Source organism: Oncorhynchus gorbuscha, linkage group LG05 (genome assembly GCF_021184085.1).
Source record: "Oncorhynchus gorbuscha isolate QuinsamMale2020 ecotype Even-year linkage group LG05, OgorEven_v1.0, whole genome shotgun sequence".
Lineage (NCBI taxonomy): Eukaryota > Metazoa > Chordata > Actinopteri > Salmoniformes > Salmonidae > Oncorhynchus > Oncorhynchus gorbuscha.
In genome coordinates, this window is record NC_060177.1 from 31108765 (window position 1) to 31124212 (window position 15448).

Genomic DNA, 15448 nt, shown 5'->3' on the forward strand with positions numbered 1-15448 from the left:
CAATTTAACATCATATAGTCTTTGTATCATAGTCATTTTACTAAAGTGCTGGAGTACAGAGCTAAAACAACAAAGTGTGTCATCTCCCCAATACTTTTGGAGCTCACTGTATTTGCATGTTATGGTCTTGAGAAGGCTGGCTGAATTCTGGCATAGAGTATGTTCTTTCATCTCAGCATTGTAACGTAGTTCGTCTGTTGTTTGAAGAGAGTCAGACCGAAATGCAGCGTGTAGGTTACTCATGACTTTTAATGAAGATAATGCGGTACATGAAATAACTGAAGAAGAAAACAACAAACAGAGTGAAACTAATACAGCCTATCTGGTGACTAACACAGAGACAGGTACAATCACCCACGAAATACAACGCGCACTCTGGCTACCTAAATACGGTTCCCAATCCGAGACAACGAGAATCAACTGACTCCAATTAGGAATCGCCTCAGGCAGCCAAGCCTAACTAGACACACCCCTAATAATACACACTCCCAATTAATACAAACCCCAATACGAAATACAACATATAAACCCATGTCACACCCTGGCCTACCCAAACATATAACAAAAACACAAGATACAATGACCAAGGCGTGACAAGCATGTCTATGAAGATTATCCCTTCTCCCTGTTTTTGTATGGAAATGGAGTGAGACTGTTGTAAAAGGAAACTACGTATGTAACCAAGTATTTATAGTTGTTAAGAAATGTATTGCCATTAATTGGAAGGTTGGTTATCCTCCCACAATGTCACAATGGGTTGCAGGAATGTCATGTTATGTATCATTAGATTTCCTACACGATTTATACTGGGAAACTTACATAAAGTCTGGATGCCTTATATGGAATACAGTTCGACAAAAGGAGTATTTTTTTATATTTTTAAACTTTTGGAAACTTTTGCGCTGGCGTCTCTCTGCTTTCCTCTCCAACACAGACATAGCCAGTCGGTTGAGAAAACCCCCCAGGGCACTCTTCTCCACCATCACACCATTATCCACACACACACACATAGGGAGCGAGAGAGCGAGAGCGAACGAGAGAGAGAGATTGAGTTTTAAATCATCTTTATTGGGTCTGGGAAGCCACAACACAATAAACACTCATACAAAACCATAGTTACACATCAATTAAAAACACAAAACCAAATCCTCCTACACCATAACTAAACACAACAGCCTCTGAATACCCCATATACTCATTAACAGATCAATATTGTTAACCAGTTTGTAATCAGCAAACTCAACCGTCAGTCTCGCTGCCAACATTCCCATCACATCCACAGACCCCTGTCCCCGAATACTGTTCTTTCGGGTCTTCCATATTGCTAATTTAGCTGCCCCTAACACAAAATTAAGCAAAATATCTACACCCCTTCGACTAAACCTGTACTTTAGCCCAAATATAAACAATTGGGAAGAGAATACCTCTCCCAAATCTGAGAACCAAGAAGTGATCAGGTCAATCATCCCGACCAACCTGGGACACTGTAAGAACAGATTTGCCAGAGTTTCAGACTCAGTACAGAATGGACACCCTTCCCCAACTGTCGGATCCAGGTGTACCAGATACATATTGGCTCCATGTATTATCCTCCATTGGAGGTCAGCTGTCGTCTTTTCAATAGGCAATTTGTATAACGACCGCCAACAGCCTTTTGGGGATGCATCTAGACCCAAACACACCCACCCACCTTGTCGATTTTACCCCTTCCAGGGAAGAGGCATGGGACACTTTTACACAAATTTTGTACATGACCTTCTTTCCCACCTCCTTGAACTCCCCCAGCTCCGGGGTATCGAAGGAAAGCAGCGTTCCCACGTCCTCCTCGAATGACCCCCCCCGCAGCGGGGGAACACAATCTGGTCCCTCCTTCCACCGATCAGAATTGGAAGTGTCAGTCACATACTGCAGATGAAGTACTGGCGAGGAATCCCAGACCTCAGTGACGACCATCCTCAGTAGGTAAGATGATCGGATCCCCGCTCTTTTCCCCAGCTCCTCCAACGATCTGCTCCTGCTCCGCATCAGATGACTGTCGTGACGCTGTACTAGTTAATGTGACGACTGTTGCTCATCGAATGATTACACGTTTCTAATTGCGTGATTCAGTTAATCAAGCAATTATTAACTCATTAACCTGGGGCACCATGGGAAAACTAGTCACGTAGTCTTCTCTGTGAATTCTTTACTCACAGGTTTTATTACCCTTGGGACAGAAGTGGGCGTAACCGCCTTTAGGGCAATTATCTGGGCGTACCAAGTTAATGAGGACAAGGTCTAGATTTCACTCAAATCCAATTTTAAGCAACTTAACATTTACCAAAACATTCCCTTTGATTTGGACATTTTCCACATAACGTACAATGTGTAAACATCAAACATATACTAGGAAAACTCTTCACGTTACAATGTTTTCGTAATAACGTCATCTATTAACCTTTAATAACAAAACAAAAATGACATACATTGTCATACTCCATCTATCGTCATGACTACCATTGTGGCTGACGGAAACCATTGTTCCAATGTCCCTTTATTTCATGTTTAATGTTCTGAGGCTGGTTCTCCATAGTAACAGGACAAAGGAATTTGTCTGTGGCCTGAGATTTACCAGGGGCGTGAGGGGTCATAAAACCCCCACATCTTCAGACCCCTAGATCTCTCCTCCTCTGTTGGGGATGAGAGATCATCTGTAGGGTTGTGGTCTCCTGTAACCTGACCAAGTCAGGATAGTCATGACATGACCCAGCTTAGTACATCCCACACCTAACAGGCATGAATGTAGGCTGGCTGAACCCAGAGCATGGGACTGGATGGCAGTGTTGTAAAAAATAGGCTCTTCAAAAAGCCACATCCCTGGTGGTGTGCCGGCCTTACAGGACTTGACAAGAACTCTCTAAGCCGGCATAACAGACTCATAAAATGGAGTCAAGCCAGACAAATCACCCCCCTCCAGCTTTAAGAGGATAAGGTGCTTGTCAAAGCCCAAACAGCCCACTCTCCTCATCAATGTGTAGGCTGTGTCGACCCAGCTAGAACCGTCACTGTACAACAGTCTCTGGGCTGCTTGAAGCCGGAAAGCCATGATCCTGGGAGAAATGTCCACCAGGCCTTGCCCACCCTCATGCAGTGGCAGGTACAGGGCTGCAGCTTTGATCCAGTGTTGTCCAGACCAGAAAAAATTGACAAGGGACCTCTGAAGCTCTTGTATCAGACCCCTCGGTGGCTGTAAAATCATTAGTCTGTGCCACAGGGTAGAAGCAGCAAGATTATTAGCTACCAGTACCCTTCCCCTATAAGACAGCTGGGGTAGCAACCATTTCTATCTTGACAGTCTGGCACACACTTTCTCCACTACAACTTCCCAGTTCTTTTTCTGAATTACACCAGAGCCTAGAAAAACCCCTGAAGTTAACTCCAAAGTCTGCTCTGGTGAGTCTGAAAACATAAACACCTGTTGCCGAAACGACATAACCTGTTTCAAAGCCGGGTGTTGGCAACCCAACAGGACAATCTTAATTGAACTTGCAAACTTTCCAAACCGCAATAACTCGCGCTACAATAGCTCATTGGGAATAAACGCCATTACCTTCTCTCCTACGGCGATCAGAAACTCCTCCACAGTGACAGTAGCTTCAGTAACACACCTAAAGCCGTGCAGAAGTGACAGGGACGGCGTCCCCATGTGGGTCGCCATCCTCGCCATAGCCAGGGTAATTTCGACACGAAAAACAATATGACTTCATTTTACCACAACAACTAAATAAAAACAATGATAACCTTAATCATGCAGAGGAAGAAGAAGATACCACCAAGAAAAGGAAACATAAAAGGAAAACCACAAACTCTACACAACATCACACTCACTCATACAATTAACAGGATGCACCAAACACTTACTGGCATGCAGAGAGAGAGAGAGAGAGAGAGAGAGAGAGAGAGAGAGAGAGAGAGAGAGAGAGAGAGAGAGAGAGAGAGAGAGAGAGTTTGACTTTTGGTATTTCTTTAATGATACATTCTCATTTCATTAAAACCTCTCCACCACCCCCCTCCCTTAAAAAAATGAATTTCCCCTGTACTGCATACTCACAATAACCGTACATCCAACCCATCCTCCCCCAGCTGTACCGACAGCCCCTGTAACACACCATATCTCCTGAAACATCTCCACACTGTTTATCATTTTATAGAGACCATCCCATTACATAATAGTAAAGGGTGTGTTATCCCCCCACTATTGACCCTGTTGCTCCTTGTTAGCCAAAGAGCTAACTTTGCCTGAGCAAACAGAAAATTCAACAACACACATTTGGCCTTTTCCTTATTTGAATACCTGTACCCCATTATAAACATCCCAACAGTAAAAACCACCCCCAACCTCTCACACAGACATTCCAACAGAGACATTCATGGCATTAACCTGGCATACACAGAAAACACATGAATCCTAGTTTCATTCATGACACAGAAAGGACACCCCTGTCCGACTCCCGGTTCAACCGTGCCAACCAGCTGTTAGTGGCCAGGGCTCCATGTAGAACCCTCCACTGGAGTTCCCCTGACCTCTTTGTGACTGGGAGTTTGTAGAGCCCCCTCCATTTAAATCCACCATACTCTCTGCCCCACATTCCCCCTTCAGTTCTGTTAGGCTCCTAATGTCCCTTATCTTAATGCAGAGGTCGTAGAGGGCTCCCACCCCCTCGAACTCCCCCGGGCTCGGAGTGTTAAAATCCTCCAGACCCCGTTGCCAGTGCCCAGTCTCTGCTGTCACCTGCAGTGGCGGAAACATTGGTGGCCCCTCCCCATTTGGCCGCTCAAACACCTCCTTATCCGTCTCAGACAGTGCCTCCTGGACCTCCTCCAGGAATCTCTCCAGCAGCCTAAGAGATGTTAGTCCTGTTTGTTGTGCCAGGACTTCCAGGGTTTTCCACCCATCCTATCCCAGCAGTCGCAGGTCTCCCAGCCTTAGTAAACCAGCTGCCATCAGTCGCAACTGCAGGGTGGCCGACTTAACCGATCTCAAAAGGATGGCTGGGTTGTGGAAGATATTCTTCTCCCACACCCACAGCCCAGGCTCCCCCTTCTCATGTGGATCTTAGCAGATGCCAGGCCTTCAGCACCGCATAGTAAAAATCTGAGAGACCTGCTGTACTCAGCCCCTCCAGCCTCATGAGGAACAGCTGCCAGTTCAAACCCAATCCGCCAGCTCTCCTCAGTAGCGGGCGTGCTGGTTCTTTCCAGCTGACGTCAGTATGGTACAGCAGTCTCTGTGCTGCCTTTAATCGGAATTCAGCCACCCTGCTCTCCAGTTCCGCCAGGCCCTGTCCTCCTTCGTTTACGGACATATACAACACTGCAGCCCTCAGCCAGTGATGGCCCGACCAGAAACAATCCACCAGCTTGCAAGCAGACCGGAGAGGGGGTTATGCCACAGGGAAGATGCCACCAGGTTGTTGATTATCAGCACCCTCCCTCTATATGACACTTGGGAGAGGAGCCACTTCCACCTGGCCAGTCTTGACACCACTGCCTGTGACAGCCCCTACCAGTCCTTCCTGAACCACCTCTCCGAGCCCAGGTACACCCCCACCATTTTAAGCCCTTCACAAACTCATTGCAAACCCCCGGAAGCAGCGGGGGGGCCCTATCCCTCCATGCCCCACATAACAGAGCTTTGCTTTTGCACCAGTTCATCTTAGCTGACGAAGCTCCCTCGTACACCTTCAGACTATTCTCTAGTGCTTGCATATCCTGCCCATCACAGAAACCATCATCTGCATACGCCAACACTGCTATGCCTGTCAACACACCCATGCCTGTCCAGCACACTCCCTGCAGTCTCCTCAATGGCAATTGTATATAACTGCCCTGATAGTAGGCATCCTTCGTCTAACGCCTTGCCTCACCCAGACTGGTCTACTTAGCCCATCTCCCACATTGTCCATACATGATGCCTCACCATACAACATCTTCACACAGGCCAAAAACCTTTCCCCAAACCCAAACATCACATTAAACAGATACTCATGGTCCACTCTTTCAAAAGCCTTTTCTTGATCTAAAGAGACCAGTCCAAAGTTCACATTAGAACCTCCAACATGTCCCTGATTTAAGAACAAGTTGTCCTTGATTGAGATTCCCGGTACACAATATGTCTTGTCCTCAGGAGACTGAAAAGATTTGGCATGGGTCCTCAGATCCTAAAAAGGTTCTACAGCTGCAACATCGGCAACTCTCCTACCCCGACACACTCACACAACACACAAAAGAAGTCCAGTCCAATTATTCCGCTTGGTGCCATGGTGGTACATCTGGGTTATGGCCTCTGCAGTTCATGGGACAACTGGGGAAGCTTAAGGAGTTCTGCAAACAAAACCTGAGCACACATAGGATCCCACAGTTCTGCCCTATACACCTCAGTATAAAGCTCCACAGTCCGCTCTCGCTATAAGGACAGAATCTGGAGACAAGAAGCAAGTTCAGGGAGTGAACATTTAATGGACAACAAACATCAAACAAAACACAGACAGCGTCTGGAACAAAACTGAGAAACAGACTTATATAGAGGGGGCAATCAACAATGTGAAGGAGTCCAGGTGAGTCCAATAAGTGCAGAAGCGCATAATGATAGTGGCAGGTGTGCATAATGAAGGGCAGCCTGGCACCCTTGAGCACCAGAGAGGGGAAGCGGGAGCAGGCGTGACAGTGCCTCCCCCCTCTAGGGGCGTCACCCGGCGTCCCACCTGGGCGAGCCTGATGGGCCGGCCGAGGCATGGGCGCTGGACTAGCCTGCTGAGGCGTGGGAGCCTGACGAGCAGGCTAAGGCGTGGGAGCCTGATGGGCTGGCTGAGGCATGATGTGGGAGGGGTGCCTGATTAACCGGCTGAGGCACAGGAGCCCAATGACCTGGCTGAGACATGACGTGGGATGGGAGCCTGCCGAGCCAAACGAGGCAAGGAAACCTCGAGCCAGCTAAGGCGTGGAAGCCCGACATACCAGCTGAGGCACCCCTGGTTCCACCGGCATCGGCACCCAGACCCGATGTCAACACCAAAATCGAAAAACAAGAACTCCCTGATGCTTCAAATAGTGGTATCAGCATTTGACCGACGCTAGAGACGAGAAGCAAGTACAGGGAGTGAACATTTAATGGAAAACGGACATCAAACAAAACACGGACAGCGTCTGGACAGGAGGAACAAACCAACACGACGGCAATAATGTTGACATGAGGAACAAAACTAAGGAACAGACAGATATAGAGGGGGTAAACAACAACTTGATGGAGTCCCGGTGAGTCCAATGAGTGCAGATGCGTGTAATGATGGTGACAGGTTCTGAGTAATGAAGGGCAGCCTGGCACCCTCGAGTGCCAGAGAGGGGAAGTGGGAGCAGGCGTGACACCCACATCTTCCCCACTACAGAGGTCACCCGCCCATTAGCCATCCGTAGACAATGCATACCCTTGGCTTCACAGCTCTGTCTTTCCAAACCGAAGAAGGAACTGGGAGCATCCATCTCCTTGAGCATGGAGAACCAAGCTCTTACAAGTGCTCCCTTTGCTTTAACCTGGAAAAAAATGCTCAGGTCCCTAAGTAATTCAGCTAAGTTAGCCTGGAGGCCTACTTTGCTTTGCCCCACCATCTCTCTCACCATCTTACTAATACTATGCTTGAGTTCCCGAATACTCTCCGAGCCTCTGAGGATAAGAGAGCTGTATACTGTGGACAGAAAAGCCAAATTTGGACTTTCCCCACATCCCACCATTGACTCAGAGACTCATACTCCTCTCTTCGCTGCCCCCACCTTTCACAAAAAGTCTGGAAACCTGAGCAAAAAGTGGCATCTTGTAAGAGCTTTACATTAAACTTCCAATAGGATGCCTTCCGAGGCCCTGGTGAAATAGATAGCCAAGCCATAGTTATGTGACGATCCAAAAAAGCCACAGGGAGAACGTTAAGCGCCCAACAGCCTACTCTTATTGCTCTGATTCCTGGACATGTAGTCGGGCTGCACTCACCCTAGCTCCAAAGACCTTCACCCATGTATACTGTCTTGTGTCAGGATGTCTAGTTCTCCAAACACCTACTAGGTCGAACTGATTAATGATGTCCCTTAACACCACCACTGATCCTGAATGAGGCTTCTGCCCATTCCTGGCTTTCATAAAATCCATTGTATAGTTCCAGTCCCCGCCGACCATCAGCATCTCCTGAGGCTCTACCTGTCAGAGTTCCTGTCTAAGACACCCAAACAGAAGGCCCCTCTCTCTCCCTATGTTAGGCACATACACATTTATAAAGACAAAACCCATGTTGTTAATTTCTGCTTTTACTACAAGCCGTCTAGCCCTACACACGTCCTTTGAGGAGTAACTTTCCACCAGCCCAATCGACTTCATTCATCACTATGCGTCTCCTGCAGAAACAACACCTGTACTTTTTTGTTTTATATATTCATCCAACACCCTCCTCTTTCCCGCATATCTGGCACCATTGATGTTAAGCGAGCCTACCCGAAGAGTCTCCATAGGAAGTGGGAGAAAAGCCAGCAAAGAAAGAGACCAATAGCAAAGCTCAAAACGCACCAGTGCCAGAAAAAAAACTATTCATCTAAACAGAATCTGAAGGTAGACCTTTAGGCACGGTTGTGACCTACTTCCTCAACCTTAACTGTTTGCTGGGTGAGAGGACACCATGCCCCTCATATTTCAGTGCGTTGTACTGACCTTACAGATCTTCCCAGATCGCAAAAAAAAGCCTCAAGGTCAACCTTTTTCCCCTTAATCTCATTCAACCTTGACAATTCCCTCATTGTATACATTGACCCCTCTGCTTGACTGGCTGTCAACTCTGGACCCATTGAGGAAGAGTCTGAAAAAAAGGCCTCCTCATCATCCTCATCATCTCCCATCCTGACCACCTGCCTTTTTTCTCTGGTCGGACCCCCCCCAGCACCATGCAAATGTTCCTTGGTACCTTTTACCACACCAGCCTCTTCCCTCCCACCTCCTTTCTTCGCCCCCTTTTCCTCTTCTGCCTGACTCCCTCCTCCACCCCACCTAGTCTCTTACCCTTCCCCACTATACTCTCCTCATCCACTAGCACAACATGACTAGGTCCAGCCTCAGCTACACCACCATCCATAGCATGATTAGACCCAGCATCAGCTACACCACCATCTGTAGCCTGACTAGGTTCAGTCTCAGCTACACCACCATCCACAGCATGATTAGACCCAGCATCAGCTACACCACCATCCATAGCATGACTAGGCCCAGCCTCTGCTGAGACACACTCCTCCTGGATTCTCGGCCCAGCCTCTGCTGCCTGTGTCTCATGGCCCCCTGCATGTTGACCTCAATGTCCCCCAGAATCAGCATTTAACTGATGCTCATTGTTATTCAGAAACATGAACACTTGCCTCCGGAACAAAACAACATGCTTAATGGCAACTGCCTGAAAACCTGCCAACAGTACATCAAAACCAAAACAAACTTACCAAACCGACTCAGTTCTTTCCGGATTTGATCATCTGTAATAAACGGAGGCAAATTAACAACTACCACTCTAGTTAAAGGACTCGACAGTGGAAACATCGGCACCAACACATTCCTTACAAATATTCCGCTAGCAATCAGCCTACCCACCAAATTCACTCTTTTCATAAACACAACCAAAGCTTTGTTCATTCTAGATCCGGAATGTATAAATTCCGCTTCTACCTGTTCACCGACCGCAAGCAGAACCGCTACCACCTTAACTCGATCCTCAAAAACACACCTGAATCCATGCCGTAACGACAGCATCTCCTCTGCACTAGGCTGCGAAGCCATCACGCACACCACACCTTCCAAATCCCAGGAAACTAAAACTCTGTACATTAGATACAACTAAACTAACAGTGTGTTAACCCTCCATCATAGAAAATAAAAAAGTTAAGAAAACACCAAGAAAAAAATCAAGAAAATGGCCTCTCAACTTCCAAACACTCCCAGCATGCATTTAGAGAGAGAGAGAGAGAGAGAGAAAGAGAGAGAGAGAGAGAGAGATGAGGGGTTAGTGTTAGCTCCTCTCTGTAGATAAAGTTGAAGTGCTTGAACAATTTACTGTAGAAAATAATCATTTACAAAAATCAAGGTGTGCAAAGCTCTTAGAGACTTACCCCGCAAGACTCACAGCCATAATACTTATCTAATCAAGGTATAAAATAATATATATATATACAGTTGAAGTCGGAAGTTTACATACACCATAGCCAACTACATTTAAACGTAGTTTTTCCACAATCCCTGACATTTAATCCAAGTAAAAAGTCCCTGTCTTAGGTCAGTTAGGATCACCACTTTATTTTAAGAATGTGAAATGTCAGAATAATAGAAGAGAGAATGATTTATTTCAGCTTTTATTTCTTTCATCACATTCCCAGTGGATCAGAAGTTTACGTACACTCAGTTAGTATTTGGTCGTATTGCCTTTAAATAGTTTAATTTGGGACTAACATTTTGGGTAGCCTTGTCACAAGCGTCCTACAATAAGTTGGGTGAATTTTGGCCCATTCCTCCTGAAAGAGCTGGTGTAACTGAGTCAGGTTTGTAGGCCTCCTTGCTCACACACGCTTTTTCAGTTCTGCCCACAAAATTTCTATAGGATTGAGGTCAGGGCTTTGTGATGGCCCCTTTAGTACCTTGACTTTGTTGTAATAAAGAAAACAAAGATAACTAAGGTCAGGGCGTGACACGTGCTTCAAGGTTGGGATGATGTTCTTTGCCTTGCAAGCCTCCCCCTTTTTCCTCCAAACATAACGATGGTCATTATGGCCAAACAGTTCTATTATTGTTTCATCAGACCAGAGGCCATGTCTCCAAAAAGTACGATCTTTGTCCCCATCTGCAGTTGTAATCTGTAGTCTGACTTTTTTATGGCGGTTTTGGAGCAGTGGCTTCTTCCTTGCTGAGCAGCCTTTCAGGTTATGTCGATATAGGACTAGTTTTAATGTGGCTATAGATACTTTTGTACCTGTTTCCTCCAGCATCTTCAAGAGGTCCTTTACTGTTGTTCTGGGATTGAGTTGCACTTTTCACACCAAAGTACCTTCATCCTTAGTATACAGAACACGTCTCCTTACTGAGCGGTATGACGGCTGCATGGTCCCATGGTGTTTATACTTGCATACTATTGTTTGTACAGATGAACGTGGTACCTTCAGGCGTTTTTCCCAAGGATGAACCAGGCTTGTGGAGGTCTGCAATTTTTTCTGAGGACTTGGCTGATTTCTTTAGATTTTCCCATGATGTCAAGCATAGAGGCACTGAGTTTGAAGGTAGGCCTTGAAATACATCCACAGGTACACCTCCAATTGACTAGTCAATTAACCTATCAGAAGCTTCTCAAGGCATGACATCATTTTCTGGAATTTTCCAAAGCGGTTTAAAGACACAGTCAACTTAGTGTATGTAAACTTCTGACCCACTGGAATTGTGATACAGTGAATTATAAGTGAAATAATATGTCTGTAAACAATTGTTGGAAAAATGATTTGTATCATGCACAAAGTAGATATCCTTACCGACTTACCAAAACTATAGTTTGTTAACAAGACATTTGTGGAGTGGTTGAAAAACAAGTTTTAATGACACCAACCTAAGTGTATGTAAACTTCCGACTTCAACTGTAGATGGCCTGTTAGTGGATGTTCGTTTTTTGTAAAACTATGACTAATCTTTTGTTCCCCCCACACCTGTGAATCGCCAGATTTGCTGATTCTAACTGCATATCCTTTTCAAATGAGTGACACGGCTATGACTGTTTATTCTCTACGTCTGTGCTTTCTCCACGTCTCCACCCCTTTCCACCTGACAGGTGTGGTCTTGAGGTGCAGACTGTGAAGTCAAGAGAGAGAAATTTGACAAGTGGTGTCTGTTGAGATAGAAAGCAGAAACTTGTTAAGGAAGAAACTGTTCCAGTGTTAGTTAGCATTACCCTCTGGTGGTGTGCCAATGCAAGTGCATAGGGAGTGTCAGTGTGATGACTAGCATGACCATCCCCGCAGGGAAACTAGATAAACAACAATGCTACTGATTGGATTCCCTTGTGGAATTTATTTTACTGACAACTTAAATCAAGTTGAACTTATTTTGGTCAGTTTACTTTTGACCTCTGTGTGGTGTGAGTAATAAACATGTGTCTTAGTAGAACACTCCCTATTCTACATATGTAGTGTACACTGCCATGTTGTTTCAATTTGAATAAATACACACACTACTGTATTTTTTACTCCACCTACACCATCTTCTCCAGGAATAATGAGTGTTTAGACATTGTCAATGTGATCCCCTAGTTTTATTCCCGAAAAGGATTCATGCATTGGCCAGGATTCGAACACGGTCCTTCTGGGTTTGAAAGTGCTCCAACTTGCCATTAGAAAGGTGTAGCAAGGTCATTGATGGCAACAAGAAGCGTATGTCTGCAATTATCTTGGCCAAAGGCTGTGCAACCAAATACTAGCTCCGGTGTGTCAATCATTTTGCCCATGCCTTTTCGTGTTATTATCTAAACTAAGATTGTAATCTTAAATTTACAAACAATAAAATAGGTTCTGCAGTGTTGAAAATCCAATAACAAGGTGTGATGACCCAAAGATCATTTTTATTTATGTTGTTTACTTCTTTTAGAAGAAATAGGGAATTATTAAAGAAAATTGCAATGGTGCCCATATAGTTGGCCGAAATTGTGTTATACATCTTTATTATGTTCCCGCCTCAAACATATTTCCATAAATGCATGGGTATGCAAAGTGTGTATTTGCATTCTGTAGGGTACAAGGGAAGGATGGCTGTGTTGTGGAAGTGCATTGCCCCTATCCCGGACCCTCAACTGTTTGTAAACTTCTGCTCTGGTAGGAAGCGGTGGGCTAAAGGTGTCAGAGTTCACTAGTGTCTTACTGCAGTTGAGAAAAGCATCCGCTAAATGATCGTGGGAATAAGGGCTCCGGTGGTGGGGGGCTCTGGCTCTGCACACTGGACAGGACAGGGAAGCTCAACAAAGGACTGTGGTGGGAGCTCTGCTCTCTCTCCCTGCCCCCTTCCCCCCCTCCTTCTCTCTCGCTCACATCTGATTTATGACTGTGTTTAGCAGGCCTGTATCTGTCTACTCTACTCTCTCTGCTCGCATTTCCTAAAGTGTCATCAGAGGTCTTTCAGACTGGACCTATTGTACCCACAGATAGAGAGTCCAGTTTTAAGAATTAACACCCTTCCTTACCCCTAGTCCTTACCTGTTGGTCCTGACCATCCCCTCTGTGGCCTTCGGTCATCCCTCCAGTCTAGACAGATGACAGATGACATAATTGCTGGTCAGAACGCATAGTATAGGGCTACAGGTGACGGATATTTTCACTATTGCCACTTATACATCTGCAGGTGATAGCACCTAGTGAAACGACTCGCTGGTCCAGGTTTGCTGTTTATCATAAGGGATCCTCAGGTTGAATTGTTTCATTATCACAGCAGCAAGGGAAACCATGTCAGGACCCTTAATAGTCTGATGTTTCCACCCTGACAGTGGACCAGCCTCTCCTTGTCTCTGCAGTGCTGGGCTGCTGTCTCCTGTTGTCCTCTCTGTTCATGGGGAGAGGGGGGGTGCATGGAGGTGGCCCCGGGGTGTGGTGAGGCTCACTCAGCAGTCCCAGTGTTCTCTTTTCAGGAGCACACACACACACACACACACACACACACACACACACACACACACACACACACACACACACACACACACACACACACACACACACACACACACACACACACACACATACGCATACGCATACGCATACACATACGCATACACATACACATACACATACACATACACATACACATACACATACACATACACTAATGGGCAATAATGGGCACTCAAATTCACTTCAGTGCACATGTCTAAACATACAGACACATCGTGAGCAATATTCAGTCCTCATCTGACAGACCTATCATTAAGCTCTTAAAGGCTGAGTAGTGCTAGGAGGGTTCCAAGAGACAGAGAGAGGGAGAGAAATATAGAGACAGAGATGTGGACACGCATGCTGATGATGGCCTCCGCATTCTTGCCAGTTGTCATGACGACACTGCACTGCCTCCTTGGCCTAGCTGCATGCCGTAGGATGTGTGTGTGTGTGTCAGGGTGAGAGGAAGTGCCTGGCTGCATGAGAGACACTGTGTTTGTTCTACGAGGGTCTGCTGGTTGGAATGTTAAACTGAGCACTGAGCAGCAGTGTTTCTGGTCTTTCATGGTGCAGACGAGTGTTGGTGTTCTTATGAAAGAAGTCACATCATCTCTGAGCTGATACAGAGACAGAGGGAGAGTGTGAAGGGAAGGAGGTGGATGAAAGGGAGAGGAGAGGAGAAGGAGGGGATGAGAGAGGCAGATGTAGCTGGGGTTGAAAGGAAATCCTGGCTTCAGCATTAAGCTGGTTGGCCTCCACCTCTCTTCCTGTCGGTTAGTAGAGGCTTTATGTCGTTTGTCACGTTCACCTCTAGGAGGTGTGTGTGTGTGTGTGCGCTTGCCTTCCCAGTAAAATGTGAGAAATATTAACTATCCAATAAAGAGAAACATTACCACGAAATGCAGAGGACTTATTAAAACATCATGGCCATAGAGGAAACTCTAAATATCTGTCAATCATTATTTCCCCATGGATCTCCCGAGAGCCATATTCTGTCTCTTTGTCCACATGGGTCTGAAAACAGTCACTCTCTCTCTGTCTCTCTCTCTCTCTCTCTCTCTCTCTCTCTCTCTCTCTCTCTCTCTCTCTCTCTCTCTCTCTCTCTCTCTCTCTCTCTCTCTCTCTCTCTCTCTCTCTCTCTCTCTCTCTCTCTCTCTCTCTCTCTCTCTCTCTCTCTCTCTCTCTCTCTCTCTCTCTCTCTCTCCACTTCAGATTGCTTTATTGGCATGAAATACAATTTGTAATACTGCCAAAGCAATATACACTCATAGAAATAAAGGTGCTATCTACAACCTAAAAGGGTTCTTTGGCTGTCCCCATAGGATAACTCTTTTGAGTTCCATGTAGACACTTCTACATGGAACCCAAACAAGTTATACCTTGAACCAAATAGGGTTCCACCTGGAGCCAAAAAGGGTTCCACCTGGAGCCAAAAAGGGTTCTCCTATGGGGACAGCCGAAGGACACTTTTGGAACCCTTTTTTATAAGAGTGTAGTGGTACAGCATTTCAGTATATATAGTATAATGCAATGCTGCAAATATTACTGCCAGATATGCATATGATTGCCATAGCCTGAGGGACTTCCCATGAAAGTGTCTACATTGTTACAAGTAATACAAGTAATAATAAAAAATTAAAAAATATATTTGCAAGCTATTTTTTTTTTTTATAATATCTTTCTTTAATTAAATGTATTGACTAAAGGTTTCACAATACAACAG